Here is a 19,169-nt window from a genome sequence, read left to right on the forward strand (position 1 = left end):
TGCTGACCCTTCCAGAACAATGCTGACCCTCCCACAACACTGCTGACCCTCCCACAACACTGGTGACTCTCCCACAACACTGCTGACTCTCCCACAACACTGCTGACTCTCCCACAACACTGCTGACTCTCCCACAACACTGCTGACTCTCCCACAACACTGCTGACTCTCCCACAACACTGCTGACTCTCCCACAACACTGCTGACTCTCCCACAACACTGCTGACTCTCCCACAACACTGCTGACTCTCCCACAACACTGCTGACTCTCCCACAACACTGCTGACTCTCCCACAACACTGCTGACTCTTCCACAACACTGCTGACTCTCCCACAACACTGCTGACTCTCCCACAACACTGCTGACTCTCCCACAACACTGCTGACTCTCCCACAACACTGCTGACTCTCCCACAACACTGCTGACTCTCCCACAACACTGCTGACTCTCCCACAACACTGCTGACTCTCCCACAACACTGCTGACTCTCCCACAACACTGCTGACTCTCCCACAACACTGCTGACTCTCCCACAACACTGCTGACTCTCCCACAACACTGCTGACTCTCCCACAACACTGATGACTTTCCCACAACACTGCTGACTCTCCCACAACACTGCTGACTCTCCCACAACACTGATGACTCTCCCACAACACTGCTGACTCTCCCACAACACTGCTGACTCTCGCACAACACTGATGACTCTCCCACAACACTGGTGACTCTCCCACAACACTGCTGACTCTCCCACAACACTGCTGACTCTCCCAGAACACTGCTGACTCTCCCACAACATTCACAAACTTATGTTCAGTCTTCACAGAATACGCTAAACATTTACAAACATTTATCTCAGGCTGGAGCAGACTCGATCCTACGAACTTCGGGACAAAGTAGTCAGTACTATACTCAGCAGAGCAGACAAGACTCTGGTACCCAGCCAAGCTAGGCGTTTGTTCCAGAACCGCTGGTACCAGGCTGGTGATATGTAACTTTATGTTTATAATAATTACCTGTGTTACTGCCTGTGTTGGGAGCAGTTGTCACCTGATCTCTGCTCTTCACACATATTGATGTAACAGATATTTTAAAGATAATGTGGGTGTTGAGTAATATTGGTGTTGATGATGCATGAAGGAGAGGCACAATAAACTAGCCACTTCGACGACAGAATCTTGAAAAAAAAGACTGAGGCAGAAACTTTACATTGTCTTTCACATAGAGTTTTAAACATTCATCAGTGTAAATGTATGAATATCTGTTCTGTTTTACGTTCTAATGTTACTAAAGATGGGAGAGACCTGGGAGTGATAATATCAAAACTCACGTTCAATGAGCACAATGCTATTATCGCATCCCCAAGAAAAATGATTGGTTGGATAACCTAAATTTTCTGAACAAAAGATGCCAATGATGACACTTTTCAAGTCATTGCTTCTCTCTAGGCTGGAGTATTGTGTACTCGCTCCCGTCCCTCAAAACAAGCGAAATTGCTAAGCTGGAAAATACAGAGAACCTTCACATCTCGTATAAAATCAATCGCCTAAATTGCTGGGAGTACTTGAAGCCCCGAGAACTGTATTCCTTTATAAAGTAGGCGAGAAAGATGCATCATAACCTACACCTGGAAGATACTGGCGGGATTGATACCAAACCTGCACACCGAAATTGCTATTTATGAACACAAGAGGTTTACCAGACAGTTCATGATACCTCCAGTGAACAGCAGGGAAGAGCTGTGAGAACACTGAGAAAGAACTCAGTAAATATAAAGGGACCACAATTCTTCAGCGCCCTCCCATCATGTATAAGGGAGATGACATACCAACTCCTGGCTGTCTTCAAGAGTAAACTCCACAGATTCCTGAAAACACTGTTCAACAAGGTTGTGGTGCATACGTTGGACTATGAGCGGCGAGCACTAACAGCTTGATCGATCAAACGAGCAACCACAAGGCCTGGTCTAGGACCGAGCCGCTGAGGCGCTGACCTCATGAAGCGACTCCAGATGAAGTCCAGGTAACTAGTGTTTTCTGGGAGGTCGGGGGGAGAGAGTGTTTATAACTACCTTCACTGTGTACTGCTGAGCTGGTAAGAATTTTAACTGATCATAAGAACATAAAGGAGCAGCACTGCAGCAGGCCTACTGGTCCATGCTAGGCAGTTTCGACTCACACCCATTCATGTACTTGTGTAACCTACATCCTTTCTAAATCGAAACTTGTCCAACTTGAACCCACAGCTGCGAGTCCTGTCTTGTTTAGATATTTTTAGCACGTAATTTACGTAATTATCTTGTTTCAAGATAAAAAAAATAAAATTTGTTGATCACGGACCCTGAACCCCGGGTTCCACACTCAGACAGAACCTTGGAGTCCTAACTGAGGTTGAACACTGGAGCCCAAATCCCTGACCCTCTTATTTTTTCCTTTTTAAGCCCCACTCTGAGTTCCACTCTCGGACCCCCGCTCTCACATCATCATCGGGAAGCCTTTGCCGTGACAGCCTCTGGAATCCTCGACGAGAAAGTCTCTCGCCAATGTTGCATCTGGATTAACTAATAGTGTTTCACTGTAGTTATCTTCTTAAGATTACAGCTCTTGCTTGACGGCAACTCTAGGAGCACTGAAGGCAGCTATCCTCTTTGTATACCTGGAGTATACCTGGAGAGGGTTTCGGGGGTCAACGCCCCAACGGCCCGGTCTGTTACCAGGCCTCATGGTGGATCAGGACCTGATCAACCAGGCTGTTACTGGTGCCCGCACGCAACCCGACGTGCTAAAAATATCTAATCCCGGCTGGTCAGGTACTGACTTAAGGTGTCTGTCCAGTGCCTGCTTGAAGACAGCCAGGGGTCTATTGGTAATCCCTTTATGTGTGCTGGGAGGCAGTTGAACAGTCTTGGGCCCCTGACACTTATTGTGTTGTCTATTATCATGCTAGTGACACCCCTGCTTTTTATTGTGGGATGTTGCATCGTCTGCCGAGTCTTTTATTTTCATAAGGAGTGATTTTCGTGTGAAAGTTCGATATTAGTCCCTCTAGGATTTTCCAAGTGTATATAATCATGTATCTCTCCCGCCTGCGTTCTAGGGAGTACAGGTTGAGGAACTTCAAGCGTTCCCAGTAATTGAGGTGTTTTATCGCAGTTGTGTGTGCCGTGAAGGTTCTCTGTACATTTTCTAGGTCAGCAATTTCACCTGCCTTGAAAGGTGCTGTTAGTGTGCAGCAATATTCCAGCCTAGATAGAACAAGCGACCTGAAGAGTGTCATCATGGGCTTGGCATCCCTAGTTTTGAAGGCTCTCATTATCCATCCTGTCATTTTTTTTAGCAGATGCGACTGATACAATGTTATGGTCCTTGAAGGTGAAATCCTCTGACATGATCACTCCCAGGTCTTTTACATTAGTTTCTCGCTCTATTGTGTGGTTGGAATTTGTTTTATACTCCGATATAGTTTTAATTTTCTCGCATTTTCCATATCGGAGTAATTGAAATTTCTCATCACTGAACTTCATATTGTTTTCTGTGACCCATTTAAAGATTTGGTTAATGTCCGCCTGGAGTCTTGCAGTGTCTTCAATGGAAGACACTGTCATGCAAATTCGGGTGTCATCTGTAAAGGAAGAAACGGTGCTTTGGCTTATATACCTGTCTATGTCAGATATGAGGATGAGGAACAGGATGGGAGCGAGTACTGTGCCTTGTGGAACACATCTTTTCACCGTAGCTGCCTCAGACTTTACACTCTTTACTACTACTCCTTGTGTTCTATTTGTTAGGAAATCATAGATCCATCTACCAACGTTTCATGTTATTCTTTTATCACGCATTTTGTGTGCTATCACACCATGGTCACACTTATCAAAGGTTTTTGCAAAGTTTGCGTATACTACATCTGCGTTTTGTTTGTCTTCTAGAGCATCCAGGACCTTGTCATAGTGGTCCAGTAGTTGGGACAGGCAGGAGCGACCTGCTCTGAACCTATGCTGCCCTGGGTGTATAACTGATGGGTATCTAGATGAGTGGCGATCTTGCTTCTTAGAACCCTTTCAAAGATTTTTATAATATGGGACGTTAGCGCTATCGCTCTGTAGTTCTTTTCTATTGATTTACGGCCCCCTTTGTGGAGTGGGGCTATGTCTGTTGTTTTTAGCACCTGTGGGACGACCTCTGTGTCCATGCTCCCTCTCCATAGGATGTTAAAAACACATGATAGCGGCGGCTTGCAGTTCTTGATGAACACGGAGTCTGGGCCTCGGGTAGTGCATGGCCGTGTCATTTATTGCCTTTTCGAAGTTATTTGGCGTCTGGATAAAATCAGATAGGTTCGAGTCTACCAAATTCTGTCTCTCTCTCATAAAAAAATTCATTTAGGTCTTCGACTCTCAGTCTAGTTAGCGGCTCGCTAAAAACCGAGTCATACTGGGACTTGAGTAGCTCACTCATTTCCTTGCTGTCCTTTGTGTAGGACCCATCTCGTCTAAGTAGGGGCCCAATACTGGATGTTGTTCTCGACTTTGTTTAGCCATAAGAAAAGAAATATTTTGGGTTTCTTCCAGTTTCATTTATGGCTTTTAGTTCTTCCCGCATTTCTTGACTCCTGTAAGATTCCTTTAGTTTTAGTTCGATGTTTGCTATTTCTCTGACCAGTGTCTCCCTTCGTATTATAGATATATTGGCCCCTTTTAGCTGCTCTGTTATTCTTTACCTTCACCTGTATAGGGAGCACCTTTCTCTTTCTAGTTTACATCTTCTTTTTCTTCAAGAAATATGCCTTGAGCATACCTCGAGTGCCACAGAGTTAATTTGTTCTAGACATCGGTTTGGATCTGTGTTGCTTAGGATATCTTCCCAGTTTATATCATGTAGGGCTTGGTTTACTTGGTCCAACTTCATGTTTTTGGTACACCCTAGGTGCTTTCTTCTAGATTAATTGTCTAACTTAGTTAATATCTAACCCTGTCATTAAGTACGAGAAAACTTAGTATTCAAACTAGATAAAAAACCTGGAAAAAACGACTTGGTGCTTAGTTCCCCTGAAGTGAAATATGAAACGTAGACAACGACTAAGCCAGTATTTTCCTGTTACAGCATAAGGCCAGTGTTTGTAATAGTGACTGATATACAGGCCAACCCTCCCCTCCTTTTGCCTGTTCACTCTGTCGCATTGGTATAGGTTGTAACCCAGGATCTATATTTCATTGTCAAAGTGATCCTTTATGTGGGTCTCTGTGACAGCCGCAAACATTGCGTTTGACTCTGTAAGCAGTACACAGATGAAAGGTATTTTGTTGTTCGCTGCTGGCTTTAGACTCTGCATATTTGGAAAGATGAATGTTGTCGGACTGATGGTATGGGGGGGAAGGGGGTATTTTTTCCTGACACTAACATCTGTTGTTTTGGAGTGAAGGCCATCGATTGTGATTCTACTCCAGAAATGATTGGAGTTAGTGTACGATTTGTCATTTCCTGCCAGCTTTTTTTTTCTTTCCTGGTGCTAAAAAACCTCTCTGGAGTGGTTGAGTTACCCGGGTTTTCCCATAGTCTGGATGTTCTGTGTCTTCTTGTCCCCTTTAGATGGTGTGTCTGGCAATATAAGTTATAGCATTGTCTTTCCTGAACTGAAGAGTGACACATTTCAGGGTGGAAAAGCTTACAGGAAGGAAGGTTGCATTCTCCTGTTGTCATATGGGCAAGGCATTTTCTGGGGTGGTCAGAGTTGCACGTCCCATCTGTTTTTCCAGATATTCCATGCCTGCAGATACCTAATGCATTGAATTTGCATAGGCCTGGTTTCTGTTTGCCTCGGTCATTTGTGACTGCATTCCCTACTGGTGTGTGTTTTTGTCTGTTTACTATCTTCAGCACTTGTACTAACAATGGTACCTTCACCAGTTATTTCTTGTATCTTCACTATTTCTTGGGGCATCCCCTTGTTTAATATGTCCGGTGGTATTGCTAGTTTGTAACACTGGTTTTTGCATGTCCTTGTCAACACCTGTTTCTCCACTAGAGCTCCTGTCTCCCTCTGGGCCACCAACTTTCATTTCTCTATACTTAGTTAATTGTCTTCCAGAACAGCAGCTGCATTAGGGACGATAGCACCATCTGGCCCAGTCCTTTTATTTTCCCATTTGTTATAGAGTGCTGTCAGGTTTTCTATTAAGGCTGTTTTAATGTTTTCATCTTTTAATTCCGATGCAATTTTTTTCCATAGTTGGATCTCATTTGGTCATACCCAAAAACACTTCCCTGGTTTAATATCTCTTGTAGATTATTCCTGAATACCTGCACAAGATGCATGCGCCCATTTCCCACAGAAATTGCACATAATCCATGCAGAAGCCCATTTATTTGATTGGTTGCAGGGTACACACAGAATTTCATGATGTGATTTTTGGTTGTTGTACTGTATATTCTTCTAATATACTCCTTAAAGTGTATATTTGTCTATGTGATTGTGTATCTATTTGTGTTTGTACGTGTATGTGTTTGAGACAATATTACCGCTGCTAGCTGCTTGGGTGTTTGATAAAGGTGCCTAAAAACCCCATAAGTTTATGAATCCAGTCAGAGAATACCTTATTTTTCAACGAATCCGGTTGAGTGTTAAGGGCACCTAGAAACTTTTTCGGCTTCTGAATCTGTTCATTGGTTCACTTATTTCCTAGACGAATCTGGACTAATACGGTAAGTGAATCACTTATTTGAACGAAACCGGCCGTTGATTTTTAGACTAGCTCGTGAAAGGACTACTGGAATATTATTTAACAGAGTAATATGTGTTCAGTTTGATACAGAAAGTATAACTTATGTGTTGGAGAAACCGGTGACTTCTGGCAGCTCTTCCTATGACGAACGGCCGGTGACCTCTGGCACCCTTTTCTACAGCTAGATATTTTGGGCACATATAGATCACTGTATTTAGCTTTTCTAGATTTTTTTTCCACTTCCACCATATCAAATGCTATTTTATCACTATTGTTGGCTATGGTAGGGCGACTGGTGAACATTATTGGAAGAATATTTGCTTTCCGTTGTGCATATTGCGACCGCTGCCAACTACAGGTTTTACGTATTTCCACAAGTAACTGTATACGTCTCGTATTCCTCACACACAACACTAAGAAAAATAGAGCTATGGGATCTGATAACACATTCGCTGTAATATAGAAGGGAGGCAGATGGCAGGTATTAAAGGAGTTATAAAACTGGAGAAACACTGCAGCAGGCCTACGGGCTCACACAAAACAGGGCATTTTTCCAAACAACGTGCAGATATCTGGGAAAGGCAGGTTATAGGTATCAAGCCTTGGGACAAACAGATAGATACCTGGGAGAGGCAGACACAGGTACCAGGCCTCCATACATGAATCAGGATTATCCATGGCTTCGTGACTACGACCTTAAGTCCACACTCAACGTCAGAGGAAAGATTTAGGTGTGTCTGGACGTGTTTAATGTTGGTCTCTCACATTGTCTCAGCATTGTATCAGCGTCTAGCATTGTACCAGCGTCTAGCATTGTACCAGCGTCTAGCATTGTACCAGCGTCTAGCATTGTACCAGCGTCTAGCATTGTACCAGCGTCTAGCACTGCAGCAGTGTCTAGCACTGCAGCAGTGTCTAGCATTGTACCAGCGTCTAGCATTGTACCAGCATCTAGCACTACAGCGTCTAGCATTGTACCAACGTCTAGCACTGCAGCAGCGTCTAGCACTTTAGCAGCGTCTAGCACTTTAGCAGCGTCTAGCATTGCACCAGCGTCTAGCACTGTACCAGTGTCTAGCATTGTACCAGCGTCTAGCACTGTAGCAGCGTCTAGCACTGTACTAGTGTCTAGCATTGTACCAGCGTCTAGCACTACAGCAGCGTCTAACACTGTACCAGTGTCTAGCACTGTAGCAGCGTCTAGCACTGTAGCAGCGTCTAGCACTGTAGCAGCGTCTAGCACTGCAGCAGCGTCTAGCACTGCAGCAGCGTCTAGCACTGTACCAATGTCTAGCACTGCAGCAGCGTCTAGCACTGTAGCAGCGTCTAGCACTGTAGCAGCGTCTAGCACTGCAGCAGCGTCTAGCACTGTAGCAGTGTCTAGCACTGCAGCAGCGTCTAGCACTGTAGCAGCGTCTAGCACTGCAGCAGCGACTAGCACTGCAGCAGCGTCTAGCACTGTAGCAGCGTCTAGGACTGCAACAGCGTCTAGCACTGTACCAGTGTCTAGCACTGCAGCAGTGTCTAGCATTGTACCAGCCTCTAGCATTGCAGCAGCGTCTAGCACTGCAGCAGCGTCTAGCATTGCACCAGCGTCTAACACTGTACCAGTGTCTAGCACTGTAGCAGCGTCTAGCACTGTAGCAGCGTCTAGCACTGTAGCAGCGTCTAGCACTGCAGCAGCGTCTAGCACTGCAGCAGCGTCTAGAACTGTACCAGTGTCTAGCACTGCAGCAGCGTCTAGCACTGTAGTAGCGTCTAGCACTGTAGCAGCGTCTAGCACTGCATCAGCGTCTAGCACTGTAGCAGCGTCTAGCACTGCATCAGCGTCTAGCACTGTAGCAGTGTCTAGCACTGCAGCAGCGTCTAGCACTGTAGCAGCGTCTAGGAGTGCAACAGCGTCTAGCACTGTACCAGTGTCTAGCACTGCAGCAGTGTCTAGCATTACAGCAGCGTCTAGCACTGCAGCAGTGTCTAGCATTGTACCAGCCTCTAGCATTGCAGCAGCGTCTAGCACTGCAGCAGTGTCTAGCATTGCAGCAGCGTCTAGCACTGCAGGAGCGTCTAGCATTGCAGCAGCGTCTAGCACTGCAGCAGTGTCTAGCACTGTACCAGTGTTTAGCATTGCAGCAGCGTCTAGCACTGCAGCAGTGTCTAGCATTGTACCAGTGTCTAGCATTGCAGCAGCGTCTAGCACTGCAACAGTGTCTAGCATTGCAGTAGCGTCTAGCACTGCAGCAGTGTCTAGTATTGCAGCAGTGTCTAGCATTGTACCAGCGTCTAACACTGCAACAGCGTCTAGTATTGTACCAGCGTCTAGCACTGCAGCAGCGTCTAGCCTTGTACCAACGTCTAGCACTGCAGCAGCGTCTAGCACTGCAGCAGCGTCTAGCACTGCAGCAGAGTCTAGCATTGTACCAGCGTCTAGCACTGCAACAGCGTCTAGTATTGTACCAGCTTCTAGCACTGCAGCAGCGTCTAGTATTGTACCAGTTTCTAGCACTGCAGCAGCGTCTAGCATTGTACCAACGTCTAGCACTGCAGCAGCGTCTAGCATTGTACCAGCGTCTAGCACTGTACCAGCGTCTAGTATTGTACCAGCGTCTAGCACTGTACCAGCGTCTAGCATTGTACCAGCGTCTAGTATTGCACCAGCGTCTAGCACTGCAGCAGCGTCTAGCATTTAACCAGCGTCTATCATTGCAACAGCGTCTAGCATTTTAGCAGCGTCTAGAACTGCAGCAGCGTCTAGCATTGTACCAGCGTCTATCATTTAACCAGCGTCTAGCATTGTACCAGGGTCTAGCACTGTACCAGCATCTAGTATTGTACCAGCGTCTAGCACTGAAGCAGCGTCTAGCACTGCAGCAGCGTCTTGCACTGCAGCAGCGTCTAGCACTGCAGCAGCGTCTAGCGTTGTACCAGCGTCTAGCATTTAACCAGCGTATAGCATTGTACCAACGTCTAGCACTGTACCAGCGTGTAGCATTGTACCAACGTCTAGCACTGCAGTAGCGTCTAGCACTTTACCAGCGTCTAGCATTGTACCAGCGTCTAGCATTGTACCAGCGTCTAGCACTGTACCAGCGTGTAGCATTGTACCAACGTCTAGCACTGTACCAGCGTGTAGCATTGTACCAACGTCTAGCATTGGCTTTTGGAGTTAAACTGTTCCATGCCTCACACAAGAACATTAACTTCCACTATAATTTGTTGGCGTACAGTCATTATTTGACGTGGGTTGTGCTGGTGGGGGTGGGGTGGGGGGTGGGGGGTGGGGTGGGGGGGGTGATTGCCGAACGAGGTAAAGATCTTTTAATGATACACACAGTAGTGTTCCATCTCTCAGCGTCTTCTTCAGCTGAGTGGTCAGTGTAGACGAGCAATTTTGTATAATAAGTCCAGCATGATGTGGGTGTTTAACTCTCCTCACTACACAGGAATCTTCACTGAGAAGAATCTTTGTAGTTCGAAGCTGAGGCCTGTGTACACAGTCGCCTGTTGTAGGCTGATTTTCTCTCTCTCTCTCTCTCTCTCTCTCTCTCTCTCTCTCTCTCTCTCTCTCTCTCTCTCTCTCTCTCTCTCTCTCTCTCTCTCTCTCTCTCTCTCGCTCTCTCTCTCTCTCTCCTTCGATTAAGACTGAGTTATTATAATCGCCGGGGTACCTGCAGGGACCTCGGGGAAATTTTCATGGAATTGTAAGTGTCGACAGAATTTTTTCCCGGTACACATCAGTTGTAACAAGATTTTAGTTTATAAAAAGTTTTTTTTTTAAACAGCAGCGGGACATTATAGTTTTGTACTACGTTATGTACCGCTTTGTATTAATGGTATTTTTTTTTTCTGGTAGAGAGGAAAGAGTTGTTGTTTAAAGTGTCTACTATATAGTATATGTTTGCGTGTAGATTATTTGATAGTATAGACTAGTGAATGACCACTGAATCACCTGACTCGGCAACACTGCTGTTGGTCTTATAGCTGTCACTCAGACAGTGAAGTGTCTGGGGGAAGGACAGAGCGACGTCTTGAAGGAAGATCCTTCTTCACAACACTTGACAACACTTAGATGATGAGGGTTCCTCAGAGGCGCAGCGCAACGTTTCCCCGCATTCCTCAGCCCATCTGTGAGGTGTTGCAGCACTTGTATGACCTATCAAGTCATCTAACACCTGCATGAAGTACCGTCAGCACCTGCGTGAGATATTGTCAACACCTGCGCGAAGTACTATCAATATCTACAGGAACTATCGCTGAATGAAGAGACAGATTGAAAGGTTTTGCTGTGTGACTGGATGTAAGGGGAGTTGAGGTGGTCACACGGAGGTGAGGGTTATAGGTCATCTAAGGTGTGAGAGGTTATAGCACACGCCCACTGACGAGGAATTATGAGCATTCCGCATCAGCTGTCCTGGTATAACATCCTCCATTCGCATACATTATACGCTTTTAGTTATGGCACTGTGGTATACCAGAGACTGCCACACACGGTGCCAGATCATCCAGGTTGGGATGACTACACGTAGACCACTGGCAGCAACAGTTTAGCTGATCAGAATGAGAGAGCAACTTCAGTAATCTCTCACAAGTCACACCTTTCAAGTGTATTAAGTCTAGGTTGGTATTAGAAGCGAGAACCATGAAAGTGCTGGCCAGTGTGTGACTCCTAAGTCCAGTGGTTCTAAGAGTGGTGTATCTTGTGTTATTATTAAGATAACTCTTGTTAAGTCCCATACACTGATACCATATATGAAAATATGTATAGGTAAATACAATAAGGTCCCAATAAACAGGTGATACCACAATATCCAAAACAACCACTGTGAAAAAAGTAGTGAACTCACCAGCGGATTCGTGATTTCTCACATTATCAAAGACCTGTATAGGTGAATATATAGCATAAGAATTGTTAAATCCGCTGTAATCGGGTATTTTATTATCAGTAATGGTATATAACAGAGACGAGCTGACGAATAAAACACATGTGCAACACCTGGGTATCTTTATTTTGAAGTTTCACCAGCTAGTACCTTTATCAATTCATTACGGAGGTTATTGGAGGTGCTGAAACTGAAGAGAGTAGAGAATGAAGTAATCAGTCCCTCATTCGCCTGGCTGGTAACAACACGCATGTCGTAACTTTCTTGTACCTCATGTAGTTTACACCTTAGTGATGTGGCTGATCTTTTATTAAAATTGTAAGTGGTGTGGCTGGCCATGCATTTCTGTAGTGTGGTTGTTCCTTGATAATGTTTTCTGTAGTGTGGTTGTTCCCTGATAATGTTTTCTGTAGTGTGGTTGTTCCCTGATAACGTTTTCTGTAGTGTGGTTGTTCCCTGATAACGTTTTCTGTAGTGTGGTTGTTCCCTGATAACGTTTTCTGTAGAGGTTGTGCCCCACGTGCCCCGCCGTGCTCCGTGTTTTTTCGTGATTATCGCGATCTCACTTGCATGCTAGAGCTCTAGACTGTGCCAGTGAACTTATAAGGTTCATCCCTCCAGCGTTTGAAGCCAATCTATTAGAAAATAGTATACACTGTATAAAAAAGAAGAAGTGTGCAATACCTGCCAGAGTATACTCTCAGAGGGGACCTTAGGGTTAGTGTCGTGTGCAAATAATAACAGGGAAAAAAGTCTCTCTAAGATAAGTGTCATACATAGTGTTACAGTGTTTATGGCAGTGGTACCGTAGTATATATGTAAGGTGAAAATTAAGGTTAATTTAGGCCTAAGGAGGCAGATTTCATGTTGTAAACAGTTGCCAAGAGTCACCAGGACACTACCATGCAGGTCAACTCATATTAATAATCTTTTAAACCTACCAGTGTACCCGACCTATAATTCAGTGATACCATCCACCTAGTGACATACAGAAACCTCTACAATGTTGCCGTAGCTAAAAATCCAGTAACAAATCAGTCCCTATTGTGATGGAGTGATAAGAGATAAGATAAGATTTCGTTCGGATTTTTAACCCCGGAGGGTTAGCCACCCAGGATAACCCAAGAAAGTCAGTGCGTCATCGAGGACTGTCTAACTTATTTCCATTGGGGTCCTTAATCTTGTCCCCCAGGATGCGACCCACACCAGTCGACTAACACCCAGGTACCTATTTGCTGCTAGGTGAACAGGACAACAGGTGTAAGGAAACGTGTCGAAATGTTTCCACCCGCCGGGAATCGAACCCGGGCCCTCCGTGTGTGAAGCGGGAGCTTTAGCCACCAGGCCACCGGGCCACCCACAGTCTGTGGTAATACACTAAACCTGTAGTTAGCAGCGGTCGCAATATACACAAAGAACATCAAATATTCCTCCAGAAATCTTCATCAGAAGCCACCGGCTGCTCCAACATGCAAGTTATACTTTTTGTATCAAACTGAACATATATTACTCTGTTAAATATTTTTCCAGTTAGTCCTTTTCATGAGCTAGACCAAAATCACGGACTGGATACGTCCAATATAAGTGATCCACTAATCCGGATTCTCCCGGATTCGTCCTAGAAGTGAACCAACAACTGGATTCAATGGATTCGTTGAAAACAATGTATCCTCTGACCGGATCCTTAAGCTGATGGGGTTTTATGCGCCCTAGGGGTATTTGTACATGTGTGTATATATATATATATATATATATATATATATATATATATATATATATATATATATATATGTATATATATATATATATATATATATATATATATATATATATATATATATGTATGTATGTCATGTGGGGAATATAGGGGGAGCACCAAGCTTTGACCTACTGCCTGTCTAACACCTCTACTTGAACTGGCTTGCTGAGTGCCTCAGAGGGTAGCAGCATTCAAAACATGCTAGGTCAGCTGAACAGTGAATAACAAGTGATTCACACAGACGATTGGCAGTGAGTCATACTACTGGTAACTGGTTACTGGCAACTGGTTACTAGGGACTGGTACTACTACTGAGAGCTCAGCGACACTAACGTATGTCGTCCCAACATACAGTTAATACAAACTAGAGATGGCAGGCGTATGGCTTGGGCTGATTCTATACAATGTCAAAGTACAAAACAATTGAACATTATAACATACATAAGTAGAATATTGGAATGGAGCTAACGTAATGCATTACAAGGTATGATACAGCACAACTCGTGAGACTCAACATTGGGATTACACAATAGAAGTGATAAAAAAATTTTGATCAATCGATCGATATTCATGTGGTCTACGGATTCTGAGGAAGGATATGTACAAAGAAAGAAGTGTTAACAGAAAGGCAGACTTGGTGCACTCAAATCTAGACTGTTAAATCTCAGAATTCGGAGAGAACTTGAACACCCACAAAAAATTCTTGAATATTGGTAAGTTGATACTGTAATTATTCATCTATACAGGTTATTTACATTTAACCCCAACTCTGCTAGGGTGAGATTGACATATGCAGAATGGGTGTCATCTCTGGGAGGATCAAGCTCTGTTGCACTGGCTAACTCATGCCATATTTGAGGCAAATCTGAATTGGTAGTTACAAATGATACTTGAGGATTTATCAATACCTGTCGTGTATGTAGGGAATAACAACATTCAGGCTGATCATCTGACTGAGTATTAGAGATAGAGAGTACAGAGTCAGGAGGATTGTCAGAGTCTGTTACATTAGTCTGGGTTGGAACATCATTATCATCACATACTAACTTCATATGATCCAAATGCAACTCTTTATACTAACCAGTACTAATTTCTCTAACCTTATACTTATTGTCAGTAATACGTTCAACTACACGATAAGGACCAACAAATTTTTGATCAAGCTTAGGCATTGCAGACGTTTTGTTAAAGTTAGTCAGCATAACTCTCGAACCTACTTTGATTTTGAATTGCTTTGCTCGAGCGTTAGCGACTCTTGTAAATTCTGCTGTTGATTTATGAAGTGTTTCATGGATTCTTCTAAAGACGCTTTGAGCTAGGCTGGTATGAGTTACTATGAAATCAGTAGGGTTGTAATTTGGTTTTGGGTTAGAATATAACAACTCATAAGGCAACAGTTTATCTACACCGCACAATGCATAATGTGGAGTGTCACCTATGGAAACATTGTAAGCAGAATTTATAGCACACTGCACATCAGGTATAACTTCATCCCAAGTTTCACTGTTGGGATTGATAGTGGCTCTCAAGACATCAAGTACTTTATTATTGGTTGTTCCGTTAACCCATTACTGGCAGGATGATGAGGAACAATGGTGGATTTAGAGATCTTGTGCAAGGTACACAAATTTTCAAGAATCTCATTACAGAATTCACCTCCATTATCTGTTACTAGATAATGTGTTCTTTAAATGCTTTAGCTACTGTCTCAGCAGTCTTATCTGTAATAGGAACTAACTCACAATATCTGGTGAACTGGTCTACCATAACACACAGATGTTTGTTGCCCTGGAGGGAACATTGGAAATTAGTTAACAAATCTAGCACAACTCTTTCCCATGGTTTGTTAGTAGTTAGATACACTTGGATTGGATTTGGACCATTAACATTACCTTTGTGATAGATGCAGACACTACATTTCTTAACATACTCAGAAATATCAGTTGCCATACGAGGCCAAAAGTATTTCAATCTGGCTTGTTGTACTGAACGATCCATACCAGGGTGTGTAACACCTGATATATCATGAACTAGCTGTAAGGCTACATTCACTAGTGACTGTGAAATTACTAACTGGTATACCCTTCTGCTAGGAATACCCAACTCGGCTGTTCGATACAGTAATTCTTGGTTCATGACAAAGTCACTGATGGGTGCTGGTGGCTTCACAGTCAGAATAAGATCTTTCCTGGAGCAGGGATCGAATCACACCAGACCACATGGGATCTATTTGTTGAGCATTCTTTACATCCTCGGCAGTAAATGGAGGGTCTACAGTTACTATACTAACATGTCGCGATAAAGCATCTGCGACTACATTTGACTTGCCAGGTAAGTGTTCAAAGGATAGGACTGAACACTTGGATAGTCAAGGTCCATCTGGCTAACCTTCCAGTAGGTTGTTTGTTCTGGAATAAAGGTATCAGTGGAGTGTGGTCTGTCAAGACATGAACAGGGTACTGACAAATAATGTCTCAGAAGTGCTTTAAAGACCATCCTATTGCTAAAGCTTCTTGCTTAGTTACTGTATAATTACATTCAGCCTTCATAAGGACTAGGCTGGCAAATGCAACTGCGTTGTTCTTGCCATCAGTCTTCTGAGCTAGTACGGCACCTATGCCAATTGAACTAGCATCAGTTGTTAGATAAAAGGACTTAGAAGAATCTGGAAATTTCAAAACTGGAGCAGATGTTAGCTTTTCTTTTAGAGTTTGGAATGCTCTTTCTTGATGGAAGGTCCAAATGAAAAGAGCATCTTTCTTAAGCAACTCAGAGGAGCAGCTATGGAAGAAAAATTGGCAATGAAAGATCTATAAAAACCTGCTAAGCCCACAAAGGATCTAATGGCATCAGCTGTTTTGGGAGTTGGAAAATTTAGTACTGCTGTTACTTTGGTCAGTCATAACCCCTCTAGGAGTGACTACGTGACCAAGAAACTTGATTTCTGATCTGAAAAATTGACATTTAGACAGTTTGATCTTTAAATTTACTTCTTCAAGCTTACCAAGTACTACATCAAGTCTTTTGGAGTGTTTATCCACGTCTTTAGGCATGACGATTACATCTAAGTACACCATAAGTGCATTACCTATGAGGCATCTAAAAATATTAGTCACGAGCCTTGAGATCGTGATAGGGGAGGATCGTAATCCAAAGGCCATACAGAGGAAGTGACAATGACCTGTAGGAGTGGAGAATGCAGTTAGCTCTTGGCCCGTCCTCGTGATGAGGGACTTGCCAAAACCCTTGTAACAAGTCCAGGGTTGAAAAGACTTTGTTATCTCCGATGTTACGTAAAAGATCACCAAGTACAGGAAGTGGGAAGCGATCTGGAATAGTTTTCACATTTAACTTCCTAAAGTCAATCACTGGGCGCCAAGTACCATCCTTCTTAGGTACTAGGATCAAGGGTGCATTCCAAGGTGAATTGCTAGGTGCAATAACTCCATCATCGAGCATTTGATTGATCAATTCTTCTGCAACAGCAACTTGTGAAGGAGGCATTCTGTACACAGGTATATAGATAGGTCTAGTACCAGGTTCAAGTGGGATACGATGGGACTAAGTTTGTTATACCCATCTCCTCACCTGGTAAGGCAATGGCTTTATGACGTTTGTTCAACAGAGTCAACAAATGCTTGACCTTGTCTGGGAAGTCAGTGGGAGCTAAGTCTTCCTCCTCAACTGGTGGAACAGATTGATCCAGTGAAGTGGATGAGGTCTCCCTTGTAGAAATAGCCCCGGCCCACTGGTCAGGTGACAACTCATCCTCTACCTGAACAGGGTAAGGATAGTGAACAAGGTCAACAAGATTGGTATTTGCTCTGAGACGAACACTGTGACCAGAGGTGTTAGCTAGGAAGAAATGGATCTTACTATCTCTTACAACATGTAAGGATGGCTCAACAAATAAACCCTTTACTTTGCAGGAATCACTGTCAACTAGGACGTTATCACCATCTGGAACACTAGGAACAACAACAGACACTCTAGTTAGGGCACTAGCCGTGACAGAAACGTCTTTCTGCAGATGGCATGTAACATCAGCAAGAGATGGCATTACTAGTTGCAAGTAATCGTTTTCTGACAAGGTGTCCCCTGTGGAGAAACTACTACTTGAACTAGCAGACATTGCAGGGATAGGCTCAGCACTCAAGGTGGTCAGAGCATCCTTGGACACTTGAGGTAACTGGACACTATCTTGCAAGCCTGAAGTTGTAGGTGGAACACAGACAGGAGTGCCAGGATCACCAGTGCCTGACCGCTTGGGTACACTACACGTCATACTCTGCAACAGTATGGCAGACCTCGGATCTAAGCTGGTAACCCCAAAATGGTACGATAAAGTCATCAATTTGGCCATGCCATTGATAAGGGTCAAGCACAATGCGTAAGTCTCTCATGGAAGCAAATCCCAGTAGGAGATAGCCAGGGAAGGTAATCTGGTCGACAACAAGGAAGGAAGTAGTAAAGTCTCTACCTTGGATAGAAAAGGTGAGGGAAGTCCGACCTCGGACACGCAGGTGAGAACCAGCTACTCCACTAAGGAAGGACACATGAGTCAGTTCTACGAGAAGGACATGCCATAACTGCCTATCCTTAAACTAGACCTGATAATATTGACTTGTGCACCAGAGTCCATGAACAAATGAATGGGTGCCTTATGAACAGATGCTTGCACTATAGAGCCTATTGTTGCATTGGAAGTTATGTGCAAACAAAAAGGTGGATTGTCATCAGAAAAGATTTGTTCCACTTCATCCCCAAAATCATCTACGTCAGAGATGTGTGAAGCAACATCATCAGCAGGATTGTCATTCTCGAGACTGCTTAAGGCTTCAAAGGAATTGTGAATGAGGATGGTGTACTCATTATCACCTACTGTCACCATGGGACGGTTTGACTGGGGGCTCGAATTCCCCCAAATTGGAAGAAGGAGCCTGGTTCTGGTTAGTCTGAGAACCACGACGTCTGTTTTCTCTCCTGGTTCTGCGGTTGGAATGGCCACGGAAAGATCTAGAGTACTGAAGGTTGTAGAGGGCATTGAACTCAGATGTGTCATGTCCACGTATTCTATGATAAGTACAGTAGGGAAGATCTGACTGGTACTCATCATCAGTATGATGCCTCTTAGGGTGACTATCAGGACAATTAATTGCAATATGGCCATGGAAACCACAGTTGTAACAAGTCCGCTGACTATGGTTACTGAATGTACTATGAATACTACGAGGTTTATAATGACTCTGTACGCTGGTTGACCACCACGATTTGTCGCTGTAGAGCAAACAAGAGGTGGTGCAGACTGAGGCATAGGTGTGAAATTACTTTTGATACATGGGAAAGTACCCTGGGGGCACAAGGAACGTACATGATTTAGGGCTGTAAGTGGTTCCATCGTCACAGTTGGAGGATTAGCCTCATAAGCACACACGGAAGCAGGCGGCATTAGTTCTTTAATTGCTCCAAAAGCTGCTATTTTAGCAAACGACGCTGTGGATAGTTCATCCTCGTCAGGGACAAAAGCTGAGGACTGGACAGCATTGATAAATGATGATAAAAGTTTATCTAATCTAACAGCAAATGCACTCAATGATTCATTAGTCATGGGTGTAGCATTCACTAGTTCCCTAAGAACGACATATGGATCAGCTGTTTTTACTGGTACAAGGAAAGAACGAATCAGTTCCTCATATTGTGACCATTTAGTAAGATTCCTGAAGTCTCGCATTTCAAGGAGATCAACAACGTGAACAGCAGCAGGGGACCGATGAAGAGCTTCTTTCGCAAGTCTGATAAGACTTTCCTCTGAAG

Source organism: Cherax quadricarinatus, chromosome 8, assembly GCF_038502225.1.
Source record: "Cherax quadricarinatus isolate ZL_2023a chromosome 8, ASM3850222v1, whole genome shotgun sequence".
Lineage (NCBI taxonomy): Eukaryota > Metazoa > Arthropoda > Malacostraca > Decapoda > Parastacidae > Cherax > Cherax quadricarinatus.